General features: G+C 33.0%; 1 protein-coding gene and 1 non-coding gene across 2 annotated transcripts in view; one reads left to right on the top strand and one right to left on the bottom strand.

Annotated features, from left to right (window-relative positions):
* Positions 1–25,567, bottom strand: part of LOC126835261 (protein rhomboid) — a 102,626-nt gene that overhangs the window by 50,269 nt on the left and 26,790 nt on the right. The window lies entirely within an intron of this gene.
* Trnam-cau (transfer RNA methionine (anticodon CAU)) lies at positions 3,061–3,132 on the top strand. Its single transcript has one exon. It is a non-coding gene; the product is annotated as a tRNA-Met (tRNA).

The following is a 25,567-nucleotide window of genomic DNA, read 5'->3' as shown; positions in this document are numbered from 1 at the left end:
ACAACTCGGTAATGAGTACGAGTATGTAAGCAACAATAGTAAGTAAGTAAGCAAGCAAGCAAGCGTGTGTGTGTATACCGGTGCGCGCGCGAATAGCACCGGAGAGCCGTTTGCGGTAATTATCAACACCTGTCCTCCAAGTCTAGGCCACCGTGAGTCTCTCAGAGCATGTAGGTAGTAGGTACCGTGTATATTTTATACATATTATTGTTATTGTTGTTATTATTGTCTATTACACAGTAGTACAGTACACACTACACTCACACGGTTCATACTTTGCTAAAGATCATCGACGTTGCTTTTATAGTAGCTATTCTGCGCACCTGTTCGGCCAACCCTATTGTTGTTTGACTCGGTGGATTTTTTAATTAATATGTGAAATTTCATTAAAAAAAAACCGTTATTATCATCCTAAACGGACTTAAGATGTTTTTTTTTTGTGTCATGTAAATATAGTTGGTTTTACTGAAAATGTGTTATGTGATTGCATAATAAATTAGTTTAAGGGTTTTATTTCTTTACAAACTAACAATCGGTGTTGGGAAAATTTAAATCTGATTAATAATTATAATCAGTAATCATGATGTTAGATTAATGTGACCTTTAATTTAAAGCAGCTATGGTTAACATATTAACTTAATCGTAATCATGATGCCATTTTGATTAAGAATTACTTTATTTTCAAGCAGCAATAATGTAAACTATTATTTCAACTTTAATTTCCAAATAATATTAAATTAATTAATAACACGAGGTTTGAATTTTTTTAATATAAAATGTAATACAGGGTTTAGGGTCGGGTGGTTAAAAACAAAATAATCATTAATCACATCATGGTTACAATTGGACAGTTATTGATTAATGATTACCGATGCAAACACGGATACTGATTACTTTTAAAAAATGATTATTTAGTTTATTTATAAATAAAGTAATACAACAAATTACACCCAACACTACTACAAATGCGTCTTTGAAATCAAAAAGTTATCATTAACTATATTAACACTAACTGACTAACCCACTTAATTATTATTATTTTTCTAAAAGAATAAATTGCAGTAACACACATTTAGTGAATCCAATTAAGATTTCGAACGCCACGCAATGGTGTTATATTATTTTTATTAAAGCACCTAATTAAAAAAAAAATATATATATATATTTATATAAGACATAAGTATATTATATTATTCATTTACATAGAACCCTCTGTACGGTAAAGATCATTCTTAACGGTTCAAAATATACTTTTTTTTGCATAGCTGTTCACGGTTATGCTTATGATTTCATTTGGTTTTTTTATTTATTAATTCGATATCAAACGCAGGCATAATCGTAAATAATATAATATAACGTTATTTCGAGATAATTAGTACGCTAAAACTACTGCTACAGTAATTAAGTTAAATTTGCCTCCTCTTCAATTGCCGCTTGTGCTTATTTTACGTATTTATAAATAAGAGCGATACAAAGTAAAAGTTTTTGATCCAGTCCTTACAAAATTCACTATCTATAAGGTATCTATGAGTGACCTTATGCGTCATCGTAGGACTTGGGTATTGTTATGCATCAAGAAATATATAAAAAATAATATTTTGACCTGTAAGAACACACAGGTAAATGCGAGAATACCGGGAGCGATCCGTGCGCAAAATGTTTTTCTATTTTTCCAATAATAACTTTTTTATTTCTCGCTAACGGTTCGTAATTCACTCGGTTCGTTTATTACAAAGGCAAAGGCTCGCTCGCCCGTTGACAAGGGACAACGATTTCGGACTTGTGTTTTTTTTTTTTATACAATCTCATTCTTTATTATTATTATTTTTTACACGGCCTTCCGCCGTGGGATGGGCTGAACAGGTAGCACATAATGACATTACTTATATTAAGGTCAACCGAGCCAAGGCGTAAAAGAAGCAATCCCGAATGCGACAACGCGTTATGTTGTTTCAGCGCAGGTCTTTATTATATTGTATGTGTGTTAACGTCAAGGAACGCCCGCTTCTCTGATCGGTTTATTAAATGGTTATATGATAAAATCGTTGGCGTCTGTTTAACCCTCTTGGATCGCCGGCCTCCTGTTCGTCTCCCAACAATGATGTGCACTTAAAAATAATTCCTCGTTTTACCCTTACAAAGTGAAATTTGTCATTCCGCCGGACCGGACCGCCTTGGGTTGTCAACGTCCGGCGACCGCTGTCTGAATGTCTTACCCGTAACCGTAAGACATCTCAACGGACGCCAATAACACTACTAATAATGGATAATAATATTATTATCGCGGTAAAGTCTCCGGAATATTATTATTTTAAGTTGCAGCACACGTCGTCCCGGTGAGACACGATTAAATGCAGTTAACATTGGCCCCAAAGGGGTTTCCCACGAGGACTGAAAAATTAATAACTTTGGGAGGTCGAATAGGATTTCTATTACTTTTTTTATTTTGTTACTCGATTTGGTTTCCATAAGAAATTCGTTCAGTATGTTTTACCGAAACGGAATAGGAAAATGTTGCCGCTCTAATTTTGGATTTATGGTCTATCAGTAGCTGGTACAATATTGTAATAATTGTTACAATATTGTGTACAATATACAATTAAACAAATAGGACTTTACAGTTTACACATTTTTACTGAATAGTCCTAGAAAAATATTTAGTTTAGTAACACATTTTGAATCCAAATTGAAAAATTTGTTTTGCATAATTTAACATGATTTTGCATTTTTAAAGTTTTTTTTTTTTTTTACTAGCCTTATTTTAAACTTTGTTTTTTTAAAAGATGTTTCTTTTTTTTTTTTGAAAAATAGATAATTATAGAAGACAATCAATTTATATTGTCAGATGAAAAAGAAAAAAGTTGCTAATTACTTTGCATAATTTGTTTTGTTAATGTTTTTATATAAAAAAAAAACAAAGAAATATTGTAGGTTTTTTGTATTTAGACCACTAACATTTGTACTTAACAATTAAGTATAATTAAGAATAATACAATAATACTAAATTAAAATCGTGTTAAGGGTTTGAAATAATATTATTTGCAAAGCGTTGTATCCCATAGCAGAGTGGCGCAGTGGAAGCGTGCTGGGCCCATAACCCAGAGGTCCGTGGATCGAAACCACGCTCTGCTAAAGAATTTTTGGCATTTTTTATAATTATTTTTCAAATTTGAACCAAACAGGCTAGGTTGGGTTAAATAATAATTTTTATCTTATTCATACAAACTAATTGCGGATCACGATGTGTTCATAATTACAAGGTGATTCATTTTCTTTGAAACACGGAAAAAATAAATAGTTGAACCAGCTAGAACTATGATTAATGTAAGGTCACACTACATTTATAGTTGGAATAACTAAATAAATACTTAGACAAACTAAATGTTTAATTATAACAACAGTATACATTTATTGTGTCCCAATCATGACCATCATTTTAGTTGGTCCAACTATGTTTTTCTTTAACAGTTAAGATTTCAATTTTTATTTACATTTTTTTAGGAACGCTTTTTACAACAATTTTGCAACAGCTTTTAAAATTCAAATGGCAACCTACATATTTTTCTAAAAATATGTTGCTTAAGATGGTGAAGGTTGTAGAGTAAATTGAAATTACTATAATTAAGTATACTATCGTTTTTATTTAGAACTGACAATATGTTGTTGCGGCGATGGGCCTTAAAGGCCTGTAAAAGCCCAGAAGAAGAAGAAGTTAGGTAAACTTGTTGAAAAGTGTGTTATGGAAAACTCATCAATTCTAAGTACCAAATTTAAAGACCAAAAATATGTTAACTCACAATCGGTGTAGTACTGCATTTCATGTTGAGAATAATATGTATCTGATGGTAGTGTTAATAGTTTATATTACAAAATGTAACATCTCACAAAGGTAGGCAATGTCACAAGAAAAAATAATTTTAATACACGTAGAAATGAGTAAGCACTAAGAACTAAGAAAGTAATTTTAAAATTTGAAGCCAGCAAAAGAAAAATTTGGTACTTCGACTTATAGTGTTTCATAACAAAATTAATAAACTAAAGGCATGCATATTTTGTTTGTCAGGTAAATCTAAGATTAAACTCACCCAATTTTATAAGCTCAGTTGTATAATTTTGTTAAAATAATTAAGAATTCGATTTTATTAAAAATATTGTATAAAGTAGAAAAAAAAATGTTTAAATTGTCCGTTAATATTTAGTAAGTATGATAACATATTACATAATAGAAAAATTTATAATTAGCAGACAACAATTAATGGTATGTAGTATTAAATTATTACAATAGACTCATTTACAATTTAGGCAAACTATGGTGGAGGCTTTTTTGGAAACCTCTCTGGATAACATTTTCAATTATGCTTGTAAAATAGGTGCTTCTTAAATAATCATATACATTTTTGTAAAATATTTAAGATGAAAATGTAAAAATAAAATACAACACCAAAAAGATTAATTGCTTTTGGATTTCGAATTTGTTGAAATTCAAGAAACCAGAATCTGAATACAGTTTATAGCTGTTAAGAATTTTTTTTTAATTTTTAATTTTTTTTTAAATAATATTTAAGATTTTAAGAGTCTTAAACAGCGTTTTTTTTTTTTAATTCGGATTTTCGAATCCATCTAATAGAAATGAGCCAAAAATCAGCACTTCACTCGATTGTGTTATAATTTTTTAATAGGTAGGTATGTGTGAAAACTGACAATTATTATGCTGTGTACTGCAGAAACCCAGGAACACAGCCCAGTTTTTTGCTTTAAAATGTTGTTTTTCTCTTCTTATTTGTGGTAACATAGTATTAAATATCACATTGGGTCGGAGTTGATCGGTCAAAAAAAAAAACGGATGACTTCTTTGAAAACGAAAATATTTTGTATAAACATGTCCTGTGAGGTCATATACCTAGTTGCCGAGTTCCGTTAGGTTAACAGTTGGGATTTGTCTTCACCATTAAAGGGACTAACAATGGCGACAATAAATAATAATACTAATTGTATTTTCACGCTTATTTACCTGTACTAATACATAACAGACGTGGGTTCTAGTTGCGAAATAATAATATATCGCCGGAGAAGACCTTGCATCCGTGTACTATTGAGAGCACATTCAAAATGCAGTCTGGTCAACGGTCAAATCGTCTCCTTAATATAATACCTACCTAATAAAATTGTGCGTTTGTGTAAAATATTCCATAAAGCTGAGATAAGTAAAAAAAAAAAATTATCGTCGAACGAAGCCTACTTATTTCAATGACGCCAGACAAAATATAAGAAGAACGACATATTAATATTTATAATCAACAATGTATTATATTCATATGAACAAATAAAAAATATCATTAAAACCAATATTAACTGAGAAATGCGTGAAAACGGAAGTGGCTTAAATACGAAACCAATTGTAATACCTACCTTCTTACAAATAATAATTTTAAACATACAAATAAATAAGGCACAAAAAAATAGAAAGATTAAAGGCACACTAAAAACAACAATAGCTATTAATAGTAATCTATAAATTATTATTATTTAACATATTATCCGTGAAAATGTTTATATTTATAACGATTAACACTTTTTATAATTATTTTAATAATGAGGCTCAACAATAAAAAAATATTTTAGGATTTGAAAAAAAATATATTAAATGTGCTCGATAATAATAATAAAAAGAAAAACATTTTGTGTACTCTATAAAAGGGTGTGTGTGTGGATCGAAGCCTCTTTTAAATCGTTCCCGTATACTTATAAGTAACTTTATGCCTTTTTTATATATTTTCCCGGTAACAAAAATTAAGCCTAACGCCTTGGATAAAGCAGATCGAAAGAGAAGTGGATGAACGTGTTAAATAAAGACACGACAATGTTTAGAGTGACCAAAGAAATAGCTAGGGGTAGCGAGATTTGTGGAGAGCGCATGATAGACTGGCCGAATTTGATAAGTTGAAAAACAAAAAGTTTCAGGCTGATTTTATTTGTAAAATAATAAAATGACCAAAAGTGAAATAATTAGAAATATAGTTTTTTTCTTAACCATACACAGTAAAATGGCTGTTGACTTTTCTGCTTGTAGCTTTGTTAAGGGTATGAAAATATTGTATGTATATCTAATAAAAATATAATTTTAATAATATTATAATGTTTAGAAAATATTGGTCAAACGTGTTTTTCTTATTCATTGATCCAATTAAAGGCCTATTTTTATTAAATTTTCAATCACTGGTTCTTTTTTTGTAATCGTTTTAGATTGGTTAACAACTCTTGTCGGTAAACAAGATTACTGAACACTTAAAAAAATATATGGTTGAACGATTTTAAGTAATTCGACCAATTCATTAAGCTCAACACTGGTATTTTGTATAATACGGATTCATATATTTTGGGAAAACATTTTACTTTTGTGTGATTGCTGTGATTTAGGTATAATATACGATATAAGCGGCACCCGACGGGCGTACAAAGAGACCCCGCCGTAAGAAGTTTATACAAATATGTAATAATAATATGCACGTATAGAATTTACAACACTGTACACATAAAAGTATATAGTTTCTAATTTATCGTTTCTTATTTACATTTTTTCTGTGATCTCTGTACAAGAACGGGCGTAAATTATCATTGTCGAAAAGCTTATTAAATTCTACCGCCGCCGTCCGGTTGGAACAGTTTAAATGATTTTTAAGACCACCGCGGCGGACAAAAACACAAAAAATAAAAAACAGTACCTATAAGGTTTTGCGGTCTTTAACAGAGCACTTAAATCCGTCTCTATAACTAATATGGCGAGCACTAAAACAAACGACAGTCTTATTATTTTTTTTTCCTATACAGCAGTATATCGGTACACTAAAAAAAACTATTAAAATAACAGAAGTTGTTCTTATTTGTTATTATATATATATTTATATGTTGTTTTTTTGTGCAAACAAGACATTTTGATTGCGTTTATACGGTCTTCAAACCAGGTAGTGTGCGCCTATTTATTGCTCTATTAAAAGAGACCCATCGAGTGTTGTTCGTGGCCAGAACACACAAGAACCACAAGGTCAACAATGGCCACAGCGGAACGCCAATAAAACCAACGCCGCACACAACAGGGTAGTAGGCAATAAAATAAAAGTAATAGAACCGTCAATAAAAAAATACCGAAACTCGCAGTCTTTACGACACACTTACATTTTTAAGAACTATTTATCATTATTTATATATTTGTATTAATTTGATAATTACAGCAGTCGTTCGCTTAATTAAAACGCAAATAAAACAATCAGAGCGTGCGCATGTTTTTATTTTTTTTAATGAATAATTGTTATTTGTTTTGCACGAACTAGACACAAGGTAATCGAATTTTTTTTTCTCAATACAGTCGTTTTAATTAAAATAATTACATTTTATATTATTTAGGCTTTGTAACATGTAACTTTGTAATGAGTTTGGCATCTTGGACATCTCGCACATAAATAGCCTTCCTTTTCCCTTAAACCCATTTAAAAATGTATATAGGTACTTTAAGTTTAAACTTTGACACACTATACCTTTGCAAACAACGGTCGGACCTAATCAAATGTAATACATATTTTACTCAAAAGTAAATTTAACACTTTTAAATTTCCACTATGATCTCCGATCCAAAGCACATTCTCTGGACTTGGGCTGCACTTGATTTTGATGGTTTTTTTTTGTTAGCCCCCATTTTAATGCTTTAAACGGTGGCACGTTCGTTAGTTTTTATTATCGACAGCTATATGCACCGTAAACCGTTGTAGTGTCCGTTGGACGCTACGACTGAACTATATGGCAAACGGTTTATGTGATCATAGTGGAAGTTAGGACTTATTTGCGACGCTTTCTCGATAGTTCCCAATGAGGTTATTAAAAAACATAAGTATTTTTTTTTAAAAATGTGTGTCCATATAGTTTACTATTGAATATACAATACTACGGGAGTCGGGTGTCCCGTGAGTGTAAACCGCGGTTGCCGAGTGGGTCTATATAGCTAATTATAAACGGCTACCCTTTTTATATGGCGGCGCTAAACACATTACCAATAAGTACCTCGTCTATGGGCACGATGTGAACCCGAATGAAGAAAAAACAATAGGACCTCCGTGAGGGGGACAACGCTAACGAGTGAAACGGAAATTAGCGCTCGTAAATATTATATTATTATAGTGTATTGGATTTTTATTATTATTATTATAATTTTTTAGTCCACTTGCCCCGGTGTATACGGCCAATGGTCACGGCGCAGACGATAAAACGAAAAGAAGCTAAAAAGAAAAAAATATACCCAATAATAGTAACGGCTCGGCGTGTTCTTCTACTCGAGTGCGGTGTAATGTGTTCATTACAAGTCCGTCGACCTAACGGCGGTGTTTACTTTAGCCCGTGGCCACCGTCGGCCGGATTGGGTGGTCTAAACGACAGCGACAACGACGACGGTAGGAAATATATATATATATATATATATATATATATAAGTGGTAATATGTAAGAAATATATATACATGGCAGGAGAAAATCACGGAGCGTCCAATGTTGCACGACGGGGGGAGTGATGGGACGCAGGAGAAATAGAAGAAGAAAAAACACTATATCGTATAAACAAATTAAAAAAATCCTAAAAAAGAACGGTAGATTTTTTTGTCCGTTTGAAGATTGTTAGCCTTGTTAGCGAATGTTCGAAGGCGGTGGCGGCTGGACTGGACCTCAGCGTTGATGTGATTCAAACACTGTTATTTGCCGGCGCGTTTGGGGGTCGCCTTATGTGTGTGTGTTTCTTGTGGTGGATCACAGCCGCCGCCCGATAATTATTACTGTCTCGTGGTGTGACAGAAACGCAGCTCTATGCGTAAGCACAGTAATATCACAACAAACGACCGGATAACAACCGCAAGAGACCGGGATGATAAAATAAAAATCCAAACAACGTGTATTTAGATTAATAAACACACGCCCGGGATCTGTTTAATCTACACATGCATGTGGATTACCATCAACAACGTCCCACGCATCATCTACATTCTGTGTACAAATCTTATCAGTTATTGTTCTCTCACAAAGTCCAACGTGGTGGAGTCCAATTCCCGAACTTATTACATTATATAACAATGCATCAATGGTCCCCGTGGTACAGAAATGTTAACAAAATAATATATTGTCGACCCGGTCCACCCCACACGTCATAAAGTCTTTACGCGACACGTTTTTGGGTAGATAATAAGATTAAGTAAATATATTATATGGAAAAAACGGAGGCTACCCGCTACTGGCAACCGACATCACTGTTCTGTCCGCCATAGATCCACTGTAAGTATACACTATTAAGTACTATGGAAAGTTTCAAGAAATTTACAATGGAGCAGAATACCCTTCGTTGTCTATATTTAGACAAATGTTTATTGGTAACCCAAAAAATGATTATAACAAAAAAATCCAGCACAGTAAGGTCGAGACAGGATGAGAACGGAGTATATTGCAGATGAACCCACCTTTCAAAATTAGCCTAGATGTGAAACTATAGAAAAATATGTTTTTTATATACAATAAAAATGTTAATTACCGTGTTATTTATGGGTTTTTCTCAACAACAAAAAATATTACTTCTGATTTTTGAACATTTTTTAAAAGTGTATGTTATTAACTTACTAAATTGAGATTACACTACTGAAAATGTTGACTAGTCAATTGTCAAATATATAGTAACAATATTTTGTACAAAAATATTCAAAAAAAAAATGTGTATTAGGTATATAGGACTACTCTAGATCTACCGACAATTCAATTTTCAGACGTGATGTCCAAAAACTACGCTTAAAAAATAAGGAAAAGCTTTCGCACGTCCTAAGGGGGAAAATAAGGATTCTTGATATTTCTTGAGTTTTCACTGCATATCAATATTACTATATCTATAGAATATCCCACACATGTTAGGAAATTATTTATTTATTTTTCATAAAGTCCTAACGTTTGAAGAAGTAGGGGTAATTTTTTTCCACTTTTTGTAGTTAATGATAATCATTTGTCTAATACTAGCGTCTAGCTCTATTGTCGAGAACACTTTTTACACTCATTCAAATATAAATATTTTCAAAAGGCATTCCTCAATATATGTAATACTAATAGACATAACACATGTCTAACAAAGTCTAAATCTTCTTAGCGTTCAAAAGCTGCCTATGGCTGATGCGACACTTATTAAGTAGAAAAGCGACTATGTTTGATAATTTATGCATATTTAGATATAAAATATAAACTGCTAATAACAGTGTGTGGTATTCCATACAGATTTTTTACAGCTGTTTCCATATTTTTCATACATTCAATACATAGGTAATTAAGTGTTGAATGTTGATAATTTTACGAGTACCTACAAGTACGGCCATGTGTGGTGCAATACCATTTTTCTTTTGAAAACAACTTACAATTAGAAAAATAGATGTTATTTACGTTTTTTTTTTTACTTCTGAATCAATAAGAATTTAAAAGTAAAACAACAAAATATCACGATGATCAAGCTGTCTGAAGGGGGGGGGGTCGATTTCTCCCCTCCCCAAAATTGAGTACGCTACTAATGCGAAAGTTATCTGAACGCGACCGATTAGGTATAGACATAAGAGTAATCTAATGAAGACCTCATCAAGGCGTGACGTGCGTATACCTTTTATGACTTATGTAATCGTAAAAAAATGGCATTTAAAATATTTAATGGATTGTCGTGTAGCTTGTTCCCGTGTCGGTTGTAGGAGGATTCTATTTACTCTTGAGACCCATAACAGTCGTTCAATTTCCCATAAAAAAAAAAAAAAAAAAACAAAGCAGTGTTTATCGGCTGGGCTCCGAAAGAGCTGGTTTACTTGGAAGGTTCCATCGGTATAGTTAAGTAAGGCGCGTTGTCATTATTGAGATGTTATCTGTGTAAAGGAATTTTGCCACCTTTTTACGTTTTTATTAATACACAAAGCCACACACACACATTAAACCGTAGGCATACATGTCGTAACATCAGTATAGTTGACCGCGGCGGGACCGACAACTGTGTGGGAGGCAATTTTGACGTATGGTCCGTATTAAAACTAAGTGTTATTTTATGTTTGGACCCTCTATTTGTCACTATAGGGTTCTTTCCTATAATAATTCTTTCAGATATATATATATATATACACTCCCAGTCTTCTCGATTAGAGTTATTTTTTCCCCTTTCTCTCTCTCTCTCTCTCTCTCTCATTTTACAAACAATTCCATTATTTTATCTGATCATCTTGTAAACGCCTGATGGCCAACCGGTTTTGGGAGTTAAAATTTTTTTTAAAAAACACCTAATACGATACTGGGTTTTAATAGGATTTATAAACGTGAATTATTAAAATGTCACGGTTGATCTGTTTTAGGGCTATGTGGCAAGAGGGTGGTAAATGGTGTACTAATGATTAACTCACCGGCCACCAAGAAGTCAATAATATATGTCGCGCATTACAACGAATTTATTATTTTTTATCATATTGTTATAAAACTGATTTGTGTTCACCACGAAACGAATAATAACAATTATTATGGACAGAGGTAGAGTTTTTATGTACAATCAATTTCACCGAACGTTATTATAAACCTTCAAGCGATCTTCGTATGCCATAGAAATCTACAAGATGTGGTAAAATACATTCCCGGATCTAAATTATTAAGCTCATTCGGCTACTAAAATACATAGGTACAGTATTATTAAGGCCGAATCACTCAAGTATGATGGTTATGTTGATTAAAAACGTGTTTAAAACTGTCATGGGAATCTCTCTAAATCTCTGCTTTATTGTGTTAGCTGTTATTGTGATTATTTTGAACAAGATGACTCATTGACTGGTAAATTTTTAGTTATTTATTCTCCTGTCTTATATACCGAGTATTGGACAAAGTACCTAATAGATTAAAAAAAATATATAAATATATATATGTACGAGATTTGTCATAATACTGTTTTCGGAAACGATTTGCCAAACCTAACCGAATAAAATTATAAAAATAAATAAATAATCTGATACACTCTATCCGAAGACTGAAGTTGACTATTTAAGAACATACTATCGAAATGCCAAAAAAAACCACAGACGAGAGAAACGGGTTTCAAAATCGATGACCTGTTAACACATAAGCTGCTCATTAAACTTAGACCAAAGAAAACAAAAATGAAATTCGAAACGGTATACGGTCGATTAGAGTATATTTTTTTTTTACTTAAATAATATACTTGTCCATTTTTATATATTAGAATATTGGTAGATGCTTTAAAAATTCCGCAAACAGATATCAATTTTTTTAGGTTTAAGAATTCTTTAAATCAATTTGGAATTCATTTTGTACTATTATTTAACAAGCAGTGAATTATTATTATCAACCAATACGGTCATATAAGCAATTTTAGTGGATGTTTTATACTTTTGCTCTTATAAATTAATATAGTGTCATATACTGTGTTGCCTTTCAAATTATAATTACAGCGAATATACGGATTGTTTTGGCCACAGAATATATACTAAATTAAAATGGACACTTATATATTGCTTCCAGCGTTGAAAAAAACGTTGCAATCATTGCACAACACACGCCAATTGCGAGCATGCGAATTTATTAAACTCCACACACACACACGCATTGAAAATAAAATCGAAGAAGGCCTAATGCCGTATTAAAAATGTACTATTACTGTATTCGTATGGTATTTTTTACTTGTGGTTGTAAAGCATATTTAAACAGTGTCGGAAAGCGAGCACCACACGATGGATTTAGTGCGCCTATCGTGTATACCGTGATTAATGTGTCCGTTAATAGCATACGGCTGCTGTTGTTGCAGTGTATACAGTATACACAGCAGAAGACGTGTTGACGGCAATTATATAGTACCTACTTGTACGGTTTAAAAATAAAAGGCTACGGAGAGCGTTTAAAGTCAAATTGGATTTTAATCGACGACGTGGTCACGGAATCACCAAACAGTATAATTAGAGTCGATCAATTACAATGCCAATTGATGGCCGTAATGGAAAAAGCACACATTGGACTTGTCAATAATGATAGACAACTTTAAAAAGCCCACTTGTGTCTAATTTTAGGATGTCCCGTATTAAATACAATATGTATTTGGTGTACGAATTCATAGATCTTTTACTGCTGCTGCTTCTAATCCTTCTTAATATGATTTGTTAAATTAAATTAAGGGTACAAAATATGCCATTTCATACTGTTCATATATTGTTAAAAAGTACACCGAGTGGATGATTTTCTATAATTATATACATATATCCACATGGTCACGTGTGCGTTTATCGACTCGCCGTAAAAGTAGATGTGACATAGTTTATACGGTACGGATACTATTGTAAATACCTTCTCCAGCCATCCGATGCGTTCACAAAGGGTAGCACCAATATATACAGGTCTTACGTCAACGGCGATTTTCAAGAAAAAGGCAAACGTTACCGAGGGTCTCTTGGACGTCAATATGATATTAAACCTCTTAAGGGTTCGCTTTCTAACATTTTTTTTTTATTTCTACGAACGCTTATAGGATACAAAGGTCCGTCAATCAGTATTTCCCCCTCCCCTCTCCTTAGTAATTTCAGTGCATATTTACTTTGACCACACATAAGTGTAAATTTTTGACAAAATTAATTTTTTTTAAATACACGTGTATTTAAATTACACGTTTAAAATCACAGGCACTAGTATATACACATAGTACAACACCACGTCCGTTGTATAATAATACCGTATGCAGTCGATATCTCCTGTCACCTTTTTTGCCGTCACGGAGTGCCATTTTATGTTGACAAAAAGCCGTTTGATTTTTGCCTAGACACAACAACAGAGTCGCATTCAAACAAACCGTATCTACATCCCTTCGCGTCCTCTCCGCGCGGTTCTGTGCGTACAATTATTATTACTGCTGGTCATATACGAGCATAAGTTAAACGACCGAATCAAAACAACGACTTGTATCCCATACGAGTACATGTTTTCTTACTTGCCGTGTACACGTACCACGAGCAGAGCCCCCTTCCCCTGAAACAACGAAAAAAATATCGTTATAATGTCTCCTCCAGCCGCAGACCATGCACCGACCCCACGCTCTTACCATGTACGCGTTTCTTGTATAAATATAATAATATTGAATGCATAAAAATGGTTTATTATGTACAAGTAACTGGATGAGAAAATCGATCAAAAACTTCGAATAATTGGTTTTTTACTCAACAGTAGAACCAGATATAGTAACAAGAACAATACAATTATAATCATTGCAGTCGAAAACAGCTTTAGCAGCGGCCTAAGTAGCGGGCCGTACGGTGTCTCTCCTAGAAAAGATAGTTTTTGGTTAATGTTTAACGATTATTATCGCGCGTGCGTTGTAATTGATCACCCTGTATTGACATACACGGAAAGCGTTTGGAGCTGCACACGAAAAGCGTACAAGAATATTGATAGTGTATATTACAATATAGGTATTGTGCTCGGTGCATTTTATAATATTATATTGCAGGTCTATGGGGGTATGTATGCTCAGATACGTGCCACCGGCGTATTTGTACGCATTAGTCATAATATAGTCATTACGCGGGAGGTCTATACGCGCCGTTTATGTGTATGTGTCTGTATACATTATTATAATCATCGTATAATATAATAATATAATCCTGTCTAGGTCGTTTCCACGACTTTCATCATAAATATACACACACACACACACAATATAACGCGTACGATACAGTGTATACACACTGTGTATACATACCCAAAACAAATCGGTATATTTAATTAATTACCGAGCGCGAACACCACGCGCTCTACAGTGGGCTAACACGCATAACATACAAAATAATACACTCTCACAGACACGCCAACAAGTGCCTTAGCCAGGTGGATGCAGACCTACGTCGAAGACACGTACAAATTAGTATTTCATTTTTGTTTTTCATCATTTTTTTCTCCATCTAGAAAGTAGTCCGCGCGGAGTGTGTGTACACAACAAGAGGGTAATAATAATAACACACCGGCGATTGTGATATGTATATTAGTATGTCCAGCAAGTAATCGGGTTGTTCCCAGTAAGTCGCTAGTGTCTGTTTACCTTAGGGCACTAATACGTTTGAGAGATTTCACTGATAATATTGTAATTAATACAATTCATGCCGACGTACTGGATTGAATCTAAGTTTAAAATTGTCAAATCAGCGTCAATATACTTCAAGTATTTTCAGTACGAGTTCGTCAAGCAACTCATTGCGCCCGTGTAAATTGATATTCGCTTTAATTTAATTATGCATTTTTGATACTATTGCACAAAAAGCAAAAACGTATTTGTCGAGTGTGCATTATAGGGCAAATTCAATTTTACCCTAAACAGAGTATTTTAGGGATTATACGCGGTTAGCGAGAGAGAAAAAAAATGTCATAACCGCGGACACTGGGGAGGGGGTAGGTATTAATATATTTATTGTGAAAATTGGGGTGGCCCCGTAGCCGTTGTTGTGATTTGCCATATTGTACCGCCGCCACTGCGGGCCGGAGAGAATAAAATGTGTACGGTGTTTTTTTTTTTCGGTCTCCCGGTATTATTGGATAGTGTATAGCCGCCATCGTATACGCACATAGTACGGAGTAAAAAGCATTATATTATTATTGTATTATATAAATATAAATATATAATAATGTATAGACACACGCACACAACAATAATAATAATGATGAACAATAATCATCGACAATAATATTATAACCGGTGATGGCCGCGGCTGCTTAAGTAGCAGAAAAACTGGTTGCCCGCTGCCACACACAAGAGTCGCGTCGTACATTATTATTGTTATTTACCATTGTGTGAATTGTACCTATACCTATATGTATTATAGTCGTGTTGTCCGAAATCCTTATAATAAGCGCCGAAATGTCGGATTTTTTTATTATTATTATTATTATTTGTAAAGAAAAAAGAAGAAACGCCGCTACCGCTACCGCCGCCGACGACGACGACGACGCGGTTGTTGTGTGTGTGTATAGAAGAAGAAGAGATTGAATTATAAGAATCCAGGGGCTGCCAATTTGACCGGAAACCTCTAACCGTACAATATAACAGATGTGTACGCACGAGAAAGCAAAAATTCCTTCTGGTCCAACAGGTACCACAGTCCACAACCACCGGCAAAACGCATGCAGACGTTTTTATATTGTTGTTAAAACGTCCTTTTTTTTCTGTTGTGTGTGTACACCACCATTTTATCGGTTCTTTCAGTCATCGGTACGGACGCGACAGGCGTATTTTTCTTCTTTTTTTTTAATGACTTATTCATCGTACCTACCCTTAATAATATTATGTGATGTGCGTGTGTGTATAAAGACCCGCAAGCGCGACAAGAACGGTATGTGTGGCAACAACGGGCCGGGAAGCCGTTTAGCAAATAACAGTAGCCCCGGTGGTGCATGCGGGTAGTGTACAAGTCCCTGTGTATATATTATTATATACACGTTGGACGTATTGTAAGAAATTCAATGTGACCGCTGAAGAATAAAACATTATGTAGCTTATACCTGACCCGTTGCGTCGGACTTAAGATGCCAGCATGTTTTCACCCGATAATTTAGGTAGAAATAGTGTTTAGCATAATGGACATTAAAATTTGCCAGCAGACCATAATATTATTGACAACCCGCATAGTACAGATCTTTTGCCGAAAAACGATAATCGTTAAAGTACAATACTCTAGGCGGATCGTTAGTTGATTTTTCGGTTTGTTTTTACAGTATTTCGCTTGCACGTATTTGTAACTGGTTGCTAATTTGTAAAAATGTTCACTCAAATCACATTGTTTTAACTATATTTACTACCTAGTATCCAGGGGAGAAGTGAAGACCAAGTTCAGGCCAGGACAATATTTTACACTTTATTTAGACCCCCTTAAGAATACATTTAAGTATAGATCTTAAAAAAAATTGTATGATAGCTAAAAAAAATATCAATATTTTAGTGGAATTTAATGCAGTTAAAATCACATGTACAGATTTTGCTCAAGAAACCAAAATACATTTATGATGTAAAATTATGTCCACTAAATTGGAAATTAATAATAGATTTTGTACAATAGCTTAATTTTTTTAAATGAATAACCTTTGTTATTAGTTTTGAATACACTGAGTTTTATATCCTAAAAAAGTCAGTGCAAATTATTTTAAGCAAATACTATAAAGATACATAAACGTATAACTTATAAGAATATAGGAAAAAATTAATTTTAATTATAAAATGTATTGTTTCAAACATATTTTCACACTAAAAAAATTAAAAATTAAAAAAGAGCCCATGATTAAAATACTATCGTTAATCTAGACACAAAAATAAGATAACAGATAATTGTAAAACCTAACAACTCCATTTAAAAATTAAGTAGCTTAAAGTGACTTTCAAAATGTTATCAGTAGTATGATTTTTTTTTATCGTGTTATGTAAATTTCTACTTGAAATTATCAAAAGTACTACTTAATTAACTTAAAAATGATACCATCTCTTATTTTTTTCTTTTTAGACAGGTTTCTTTACCAACATTCAACTTAATATATTGCCATAATAAAATATGTCCGGGTGGCATATAGACAAATGGTGGTCGGTACTATGCCTTAACTTTAAATGGTAATATATCCCATCTGTTTTATAATCAAAAGCGCTTATATTCTTACCAAGAGACTGGCTTTTGTGCAAAATAAAAATGTAAAAATATTGAGCTCGTTTTAGTCATTGTACACAATGTAATGTTATCATAGAAAAGTAATGTTTATTTTTTATTTTTTAACAGTATGAAACGTTAAGTATTGTAATACTTCTCTGGCCTATTTGCTTGATTAAATTAAATGTGCAATGTGGGACATACATATTGCGGTCATGGGTTTAAGTTATTACTTATTTCCGAGTGTCACGCCTAAACGTCAGACCGGATAAATGAAATGCGCACGAGGCATTTCATATGCTAATTGTATGCGAAATGATTATGAACGTCTAGTTGTAATCTCGGTTGATTTACATGTTTCCTACTGTGCACTAAATCATGTTTGTATGAGTTAAAGACTTCAGCGACAGAAATGCCCGTGGATCTGTTACGCGAAGGACCAGTGTCGTTTTTACAGATATGGAAAAAAAAACTTTTATACTAAAAAAAAAAAATGAGAATAATTTTGACCATGTTAATTTGTTTCAATTAAAAATAAGTGACTAATTATATTTTGCTTTCCATTCCATCATATAAGTAATTTTTAAACATATACCAATTAGTTATAAGTTTAACTGTTTAACATAAAATATTTATCATAAAAATGGTGAACTTGTTTGTCGCTAAAGTAGAGTAAATCATCAAGACTGGGTATTAATGCGGTACCTAGTATTAGTTCAAATTAATAGTTACTAATGAGGAGCCTTACTATTTAAAGTAACGGCTAATTTGTGAAATATTATTCACCAAACCACTATCAGTTTTTTGACATTGAAAAAAGTAGAAAAAAACACGCCTTGTTCGAAAAAAAAACCCAAAATGTAACTCGACTGAATATTTAACGAATCATTAAACTCGATACTCGGTTGTAATAATACAGCATTTAATGGAAAAATGAATAGCCTTAATATATTTTGGCATAAAAAACTGCATGTTTATTTTGGGCCAACGCCCGACTCACTCAAGTAAACCGTGTTTATTAACTAGTATATTGTGTTAAGGGAAAATGTCTGGAATATACATTTTTAACGCTTGTCTGAATTTTTATTTGCAATTTTCTCATGTTTTCAATTACAAATTATCTTGTGGGTTGTGCGGTTACACGGTTGTGAATGTTTGTGGTTAATTTGAACGGCGTAAAGCTTCAAATGTGCGCGTCTAAAAAAAGGGGGAAAAATGAAAAGAAATGTTTCATTACTATCATTATGTTAATTTGAAAATTAATCGCCTTCCGACTCGTGTTAGGGAGTTTTTCGGCAGCTCATTTAAGAGAATTAATTATCACGCCACACGTTATTATTATTATTGCGGCCGTAATTAGAAAGGATACCGTTTTATGAATACACAAATGATTTGACGCGAGACTCTATTATTACCATAGAAATTATTCTTCCGTTCTAAATTGTTTCACTAGCGTACAGCCGTTCGTGGAGGTGTTAAATTCACATATTATGCATGTGATGATTTATTTTTCACCGTACAGTTTATTATTTACAAGAGAAATCTAAGCGAAACGACGAAGAGCTCTTCTGATAACCCGCCTATGATAATTATATTTTAGCTTTTACAATATTTTACAGCACAATTTTTTAACAGTGTAATGTTTTAATGGAAAACCATAAAAAACGCATTTAAGTCTACTAATAACGTTTACCAACTTACAAACTTGTAACTAATCTGTAATTTTACACAACAATAGTTCTATAAATAACCAATGTTCATAATAAATATTATCTATTGAGACTTCGAGTAAGTTCTTAATAAAATTATTAAGAACGACGTTTTCATTTCCATTAATAAGTGACGTTTTAAAAATATTAGCACACACAGCGTAATGACTTTTTTTTACCGCCCACCAAAAATGCTCGCCTTTTGGAAATACATATTAGTATTTTAGTTATTTTTTTTTTCCAAAATTTATTGTTTGCAAATTCCAATTTCAAAAAATACAATTAAAGAAAATTCCGTTTTAAATAAATGGTAAAAAATATGTCTAGTCAATATGATAATTAGATAACTAAAAATATAAGAATTTTTGTGTAAAAAAAATGTAACTATAGAGCTCTCACAGATAATGTAAATTTTTTATGATAGTTCTCTTTAATTCTGAGCCCACGTTTTTGTAATCCTTATAGCAAGCCAAAATCGATTTAACATCATGTTGGAAAATTTAGAGTGCCGCTTTATGCGCATATTTTATTTATTTTATTTCCGACAATCGCACAAATACAACGAGTGCGGTAAATAATAATATTTTCTAGAGTTACTGTAACATTTAATCGTTGTAAACGGCCGCAGTATAGAAAACACATATTATTATTATTATTTTGTGCAATTACAATAAACAACCCAAGTACAATATAGTGTATTATGTATAACCGCGGATCAGGATGACACACACACACACAGGCATACTCTCTCTCTATCTCTCTCTATCTCTGCGTGTGTTTCTCTTTTTGTATTTGGAAAACGCTATTTTCGTTTAACGCCTATATACCTATACATAATATTATACACCTACCCCGTGTGTCCTGTTGGCCACAATTTGATTTATACATCACCGAGGACATAATGTCGTCGTGTGTAGGTATATAAACACACGTATACTGTTTTGCCGTATAAGTATGAGAAAAAAATAAGAAACAAATCGACTCAGCCGGTGAACACACGACAAAATTATTGTAATTCAAAAGGACAGTAAAACTGCAGCGCTAAATCTTTTGTTGCCGACCTGCGGTCACGGGAAGCCACGCTCATGTGTGCACGCGCTTAGGTATAATAGATAATAGGTATACATAGAAGGTTTGCTATAATGCGGTTGTTCACAGGTATTACATTGAAAATTCGTTTAGGTGGTCGTTTGGTCAGCCAGGCCTTTATGGACACCAAATCAAATTGCGCGACATAAAAACCCGCTTTTTGCCGCATAATTTATGTTCGTTTGGATTTTTAGTTGTGTTTTTCTTTTCTCACGCACAAGACGTTATATCGCAACACTATATTACCGTGTATGCCCGCAGCCAATATACATAACAACGGTATAATGAATATAAAAAATAGTCGGAGGTAGGTACCTACATGAACAACAATACTGTCACCGCAGTTGTGGTTTTGATTTTATACAAAATACCATATTATTTTAGTCTGCAACGGCAATAGTCAACACAAATAATATTGCTCGGTCGCTCATATTTTGTGTTTGGTTCTCTTTAATTTTTGCATAACGTAAGACAGAAAATGTTGGCAATATTGTTTAGATTTTGAACGTTTAAAAAACTTTATCGACAGATGATAACCAAAAGGATATATAAGTGATATGTTTTTTAAAAAACAAGTTTTTTGAACACACAATATTATATTTTGTCAACGAGACCTTTTTCTATCTGTGTTTGTATAATGATGATTGTCGAAGGAAATGGTCCAGTACTAAAAAAGTTACAGTGTATACAGACACACAAAAAGCCCACATCATAGTAAAACCAATACCTTCTCCCTTTTGCATCGAAGCTAAAACATTATTGTAGCAAATAAACTGAAACACGGTTTGCTGCTGTCAATAGACTCGGTTGAACGACTGTTATTGTTTTGTGCTGTAAATGAGAGGTTATCCAAGAGTCTATCTAATGTGATTTGGGGTGAACGGCGGCCATCGTGAATGCATAAATAATGCCCAATCAAATAGGTATAATACGTATGCACTCGGAGTTCTGGAAGTCTCCGGACGTTTGCCGCGTATACCTAATAGGTATGATAATAATAATACGGTGAATGATAAATTTAAGATTTGTAGATTAGACAGTTGCCGGCAGAGATGGCACACAACGACCTGCCGTCGCTTTATCTGGTTCTGCCATCTCCGTAATATTTTCGCCGATCTTATGCCTATCTCTCTATCTCTCTCTCTCTCTCTCTCTCTCTCTTTCCCTCTGATGTCGTGTACTCTGATTTTGTATAGCTCTCGTGTATTGCCTCTGCGATACACTGGTCGTAAATCAACTTGCCTACCTACAACGTCACTGGAGCGAAAATTAAGGAAGACCATTGAGAATAAATTAATGCGGCGACAACCGACGTCGTTGCGTGGGTGCTCTCGGTCGGGACGACGGTATTAGGTTGGCCTACACCGTCGTCTGTGTGTATATTTTTTTATATTCGTGTAAACGAGGAGATTTTGTTGTTTTTTTTTTCTTTTTTAATATATGCCTATATAGACACACATAACAGACGAATGCCGCTTTCTTTTATGTATTTTTTACTGGCGGCGGCCGGTGGAAACCGTATCGAAAGAAATTGTAAATATCGGTATCATGAACGCGACCGTGAATCTGTGAACCGCATCATCGCCGCCACCGCGAAGTCATCGGAACAAGTATTGTTTTACGTTTGTAATAGGTTTTTTACAATAAATTATGTACGTATCGTATAATAATATGATTTATACACAACGGGTCGTGAGAGCACACTCGGAAACGTTTCGGCTGCAACAAGTACAAAAAGTATGCATGAGATCCAAGTGTGTGTGTGGTTTTAAACCGGAGCAATGTCTCTTCGTTTTTTTTTTTTCATTCCGAACTAGTTTTTTTGTAACTTTTTGGTTAAACGCTACAATATAAATTCACGTTGTGTCGCTCGCGTGGGACGACAACGGTCCTTGCCATAATTCACGGGCAAGACGTGCAAAATGCTCACGAGAAAAAGTTCGTTTACATCTAATACAATACAAGGTGATTTTTTTACCGCGAGCCAGTCAATATCTCAATTGATAAATGAATATTTTTTTTTTTATAACATTTTTATATAATGTGATCTCAATTTTCGACAAATTTGTATGATCCTACCAACTATCCAACCAATTTTTATACCCTTCCAAACTAATTGTTTTTATATTAACGTTTCAAACTTAAATCGTAAGGCATACATTTTATTACTTTTTCAGTTGGAAATAATGTACTAACAATTTTGACTGGTCGATAACCAGTTTTAAATATCTATTTTTGAAGTTATTGAAGTTTTAAGTTTAGAGCAGGAGCAATGGTAGAGTGAAGTATTATTTTCTATATTCGCTCACTTTCCCTCCCGCCCTAACTTTTAAACTGTTATAACTTTAAAAATGGTTGTTCAAAACTGGTTATCAACCAGTCAAAATGTTGAGTAAAATATTCTTTAATGAATAGCTTGCGGTTAAAAAAATATCCTGTATATGTAACGGCCAACGGAAATAATAATAACGCACTCAACATAGCATTGCGGTATCGATACCACGACAAGTGTCTCTGGTTCGTTATTTGCCCTATATCGGCTCTGAAAATCCCACCCCCAAATTGGAAAAAATAAACATTATAGAATATTGTCAACGTAAAGGGTGGTTGATGGTTTGGTGCCTAATTAAGGACACTTTTCTTTATTTTTTTCTAGTAACCCTCCTTGACAATATTTATGGTCACGGCCAAAATGTGATTTATTATTCCTCGACAATTATTTAAGAAAGCATTTGGTTGTAAACTGAAGGACGTTCTGGCAATGATGACACAATAAAAGAATTAAGAGCGCAATCTTAACTGGTTTACATTTACATGGAAATAAATGGCTTTTTCTTGGCGTTTTTCGAATTGTCATTGAACATTTTTTTTTTGTGATATATATGCCTGTAGGGCGTAGGCGGATTACAAACTATTATATGACTACATACATGGTTATGATTTACATAAAACATGTGGATTTGTTTGCGTTCATTATGGCGTTAAAATCTTGTAAAACGGTATTTATTAATAGTCTATATTGGATAATATGATGGCTCAACGGTATTTATTAATTTAATTATTACAGAACAATAGTGAAAAAAAACTTAGTTACTCCATTAATGTCAAACAAAATGCCTATATATTATACACAAGTGGCTTCGAGTGGATACTGTAATTTGTGTTCTGCTCTAATTGAATTCATTAATCGTTAATGAATCAAACAGTACTTTATTGATAACAATTAACATTAAGAGGAAATTTAAACTTAATATTAAAAAAATTAATTTTCATTTAAACGATCAATATTTTTTTTACATCAGTTATTGTAATAAATAAATTATAGTTCAACAAATTATTATAAGATTTTAGACGGACGATCGACCTTAACCATGTAATAATGCTAATGCTCGGCATATAATTTTAACCATAACAGCTTTTAAAAGTTTGCTTATTTCGATTTTTTTCTAATTCTACAGATTCTTATCTATGCTTTCATTCGAAATTGATTTTATCATATTTAGTAATAATTACTCAAGACCTGTGATGTACCCCTTACCCCGCCCAGTATACTCTGACCCTACTGGCTTTTTTATTTATTAATAATAACCTGAAAGCATGCTAAATTGTTTTTGATGGTAAATGAAATAGAAAATTAAATTATAAAACAAAAATGTTATCATTTGGTACTTAGTACGTTTGACAAACGAGGCGTCTAGTTTCAAAACCAGTTAAAATCAATTTTTGAACATTTTCACAAAAAAAAAAAAAATTCTTCAGATGACCGAGTTTGAGTTAGTTGTAAATTATAATCTTTATTTGACATTCAATATTAGTTTTACATACCATGTACTACAGTGTGTCCACTTAAAAACAAAAACAAAAAAACACGTTTTCAAAATGTCTTTTAGCCGGTTTTGAAACTAGACGCATCATCAAAATTCAAATGCACTATTCATTTAAAATTCCAATAGCATTAAACACCGACTAAAATATTAATTTCGATGGTTGGAAAACGTTCCAGTGAGCCGTTTGTATAATTCGTATGCTATTAAGCGATGTTTACAAAACTGTAAGTATATACTTGATATAGTATTATTGGATGTAATAAATGTATAAGAAGGTCGTTAACGGACATCACATATACGGTTCCCACAGTACATATAGAATAGTAATATATTCAATAATAACTGATAGACATTGTAGAACCAACGTAAATAACGTATTGATTACCCATATTATAATTAATCACTTTAAACTGTAAAAAAAATCGAATAATGAAGGCTTTTTTTTAGTTTGATCGTTACAGAAGAAACATGTTACAGGGAAAAAGCCAAACGATAAAATGCATTTTTTCCATCTGTATTTTCGTCATTAATGCCATCGTTTTTATGTTCTGTTGCACAACGTTTAGAAGAAAAAAAAACATTTCTTCAGGATCAACTTAATTATTTTCTCACGTGTTTATATACTTGTTTCGTCTTCTTTTTAATATGTAAAAAAAAAAATTCCTACATTACAATTTTCCGAATCGCAGTTATTGTTAAATGATAAGACGTTTAATGATAATACGATTGCTTAACATACAGGTCGGCGTTTAGAAATCAAAAGATGACAACATAATCAGGTAATAAGGAGAGAGGTTTTTCAATGTGAACAATTTGTTTGAAAAAGATATCAGCTCTGCTGTCAGTGCAAGTTAACGTTTATAATAATAGGTAATGTTGTATAATATCGGTTTAGAGTTGATTTATGCGTTTAACGTTTGTGTGGCCCAAGTAGTAATCTATCCTGTTAAAAAAAGGTAATTGTCATACACAATCGTGCAAAGGCGGTGGTCGCCGGAGGTGAAAATATGAAGAAAAAAACACAGTATGTAATAAAAACGAAAATTGTAATAAAAAAAAAACCTGGTAGTTACAATAAAAGCAGTATAATAGTAATGTTGTTTAGATGATTTTCAACCATCGCCGCTAACAATCGCCGTCACACCCCCACCCTCCGTCGTAGTCTATACACTCAGTAATAATAATAATAATAATATTATCTAAACCGTCCACCGACGTATCCGATAATAACGTCTGTTTCTCA

Source organism: Adelges cooleyi, unplaced genomic scaffold, assembly GCF_023614345.1.
Source record: "Adelges cooleyi isolate 19-005CV unplaced genomic scaffold, UGA_ACOO_1.1 ACOO_flye_CR_arks_rails_tigmint_CR_PRNA_23, whole genome shotgun sequence".
NCBI lineage: Eukaryota > Metazoa > Arthropoda > Insecta > Hemiptera > Adelgidae > Adelges > Adelges cooleyi.
The sequence above is the reverse complement of the archived record's forward strand: the minus strand, read 5'-3'. Positions and strand labels throughout refer to the sequence as shown.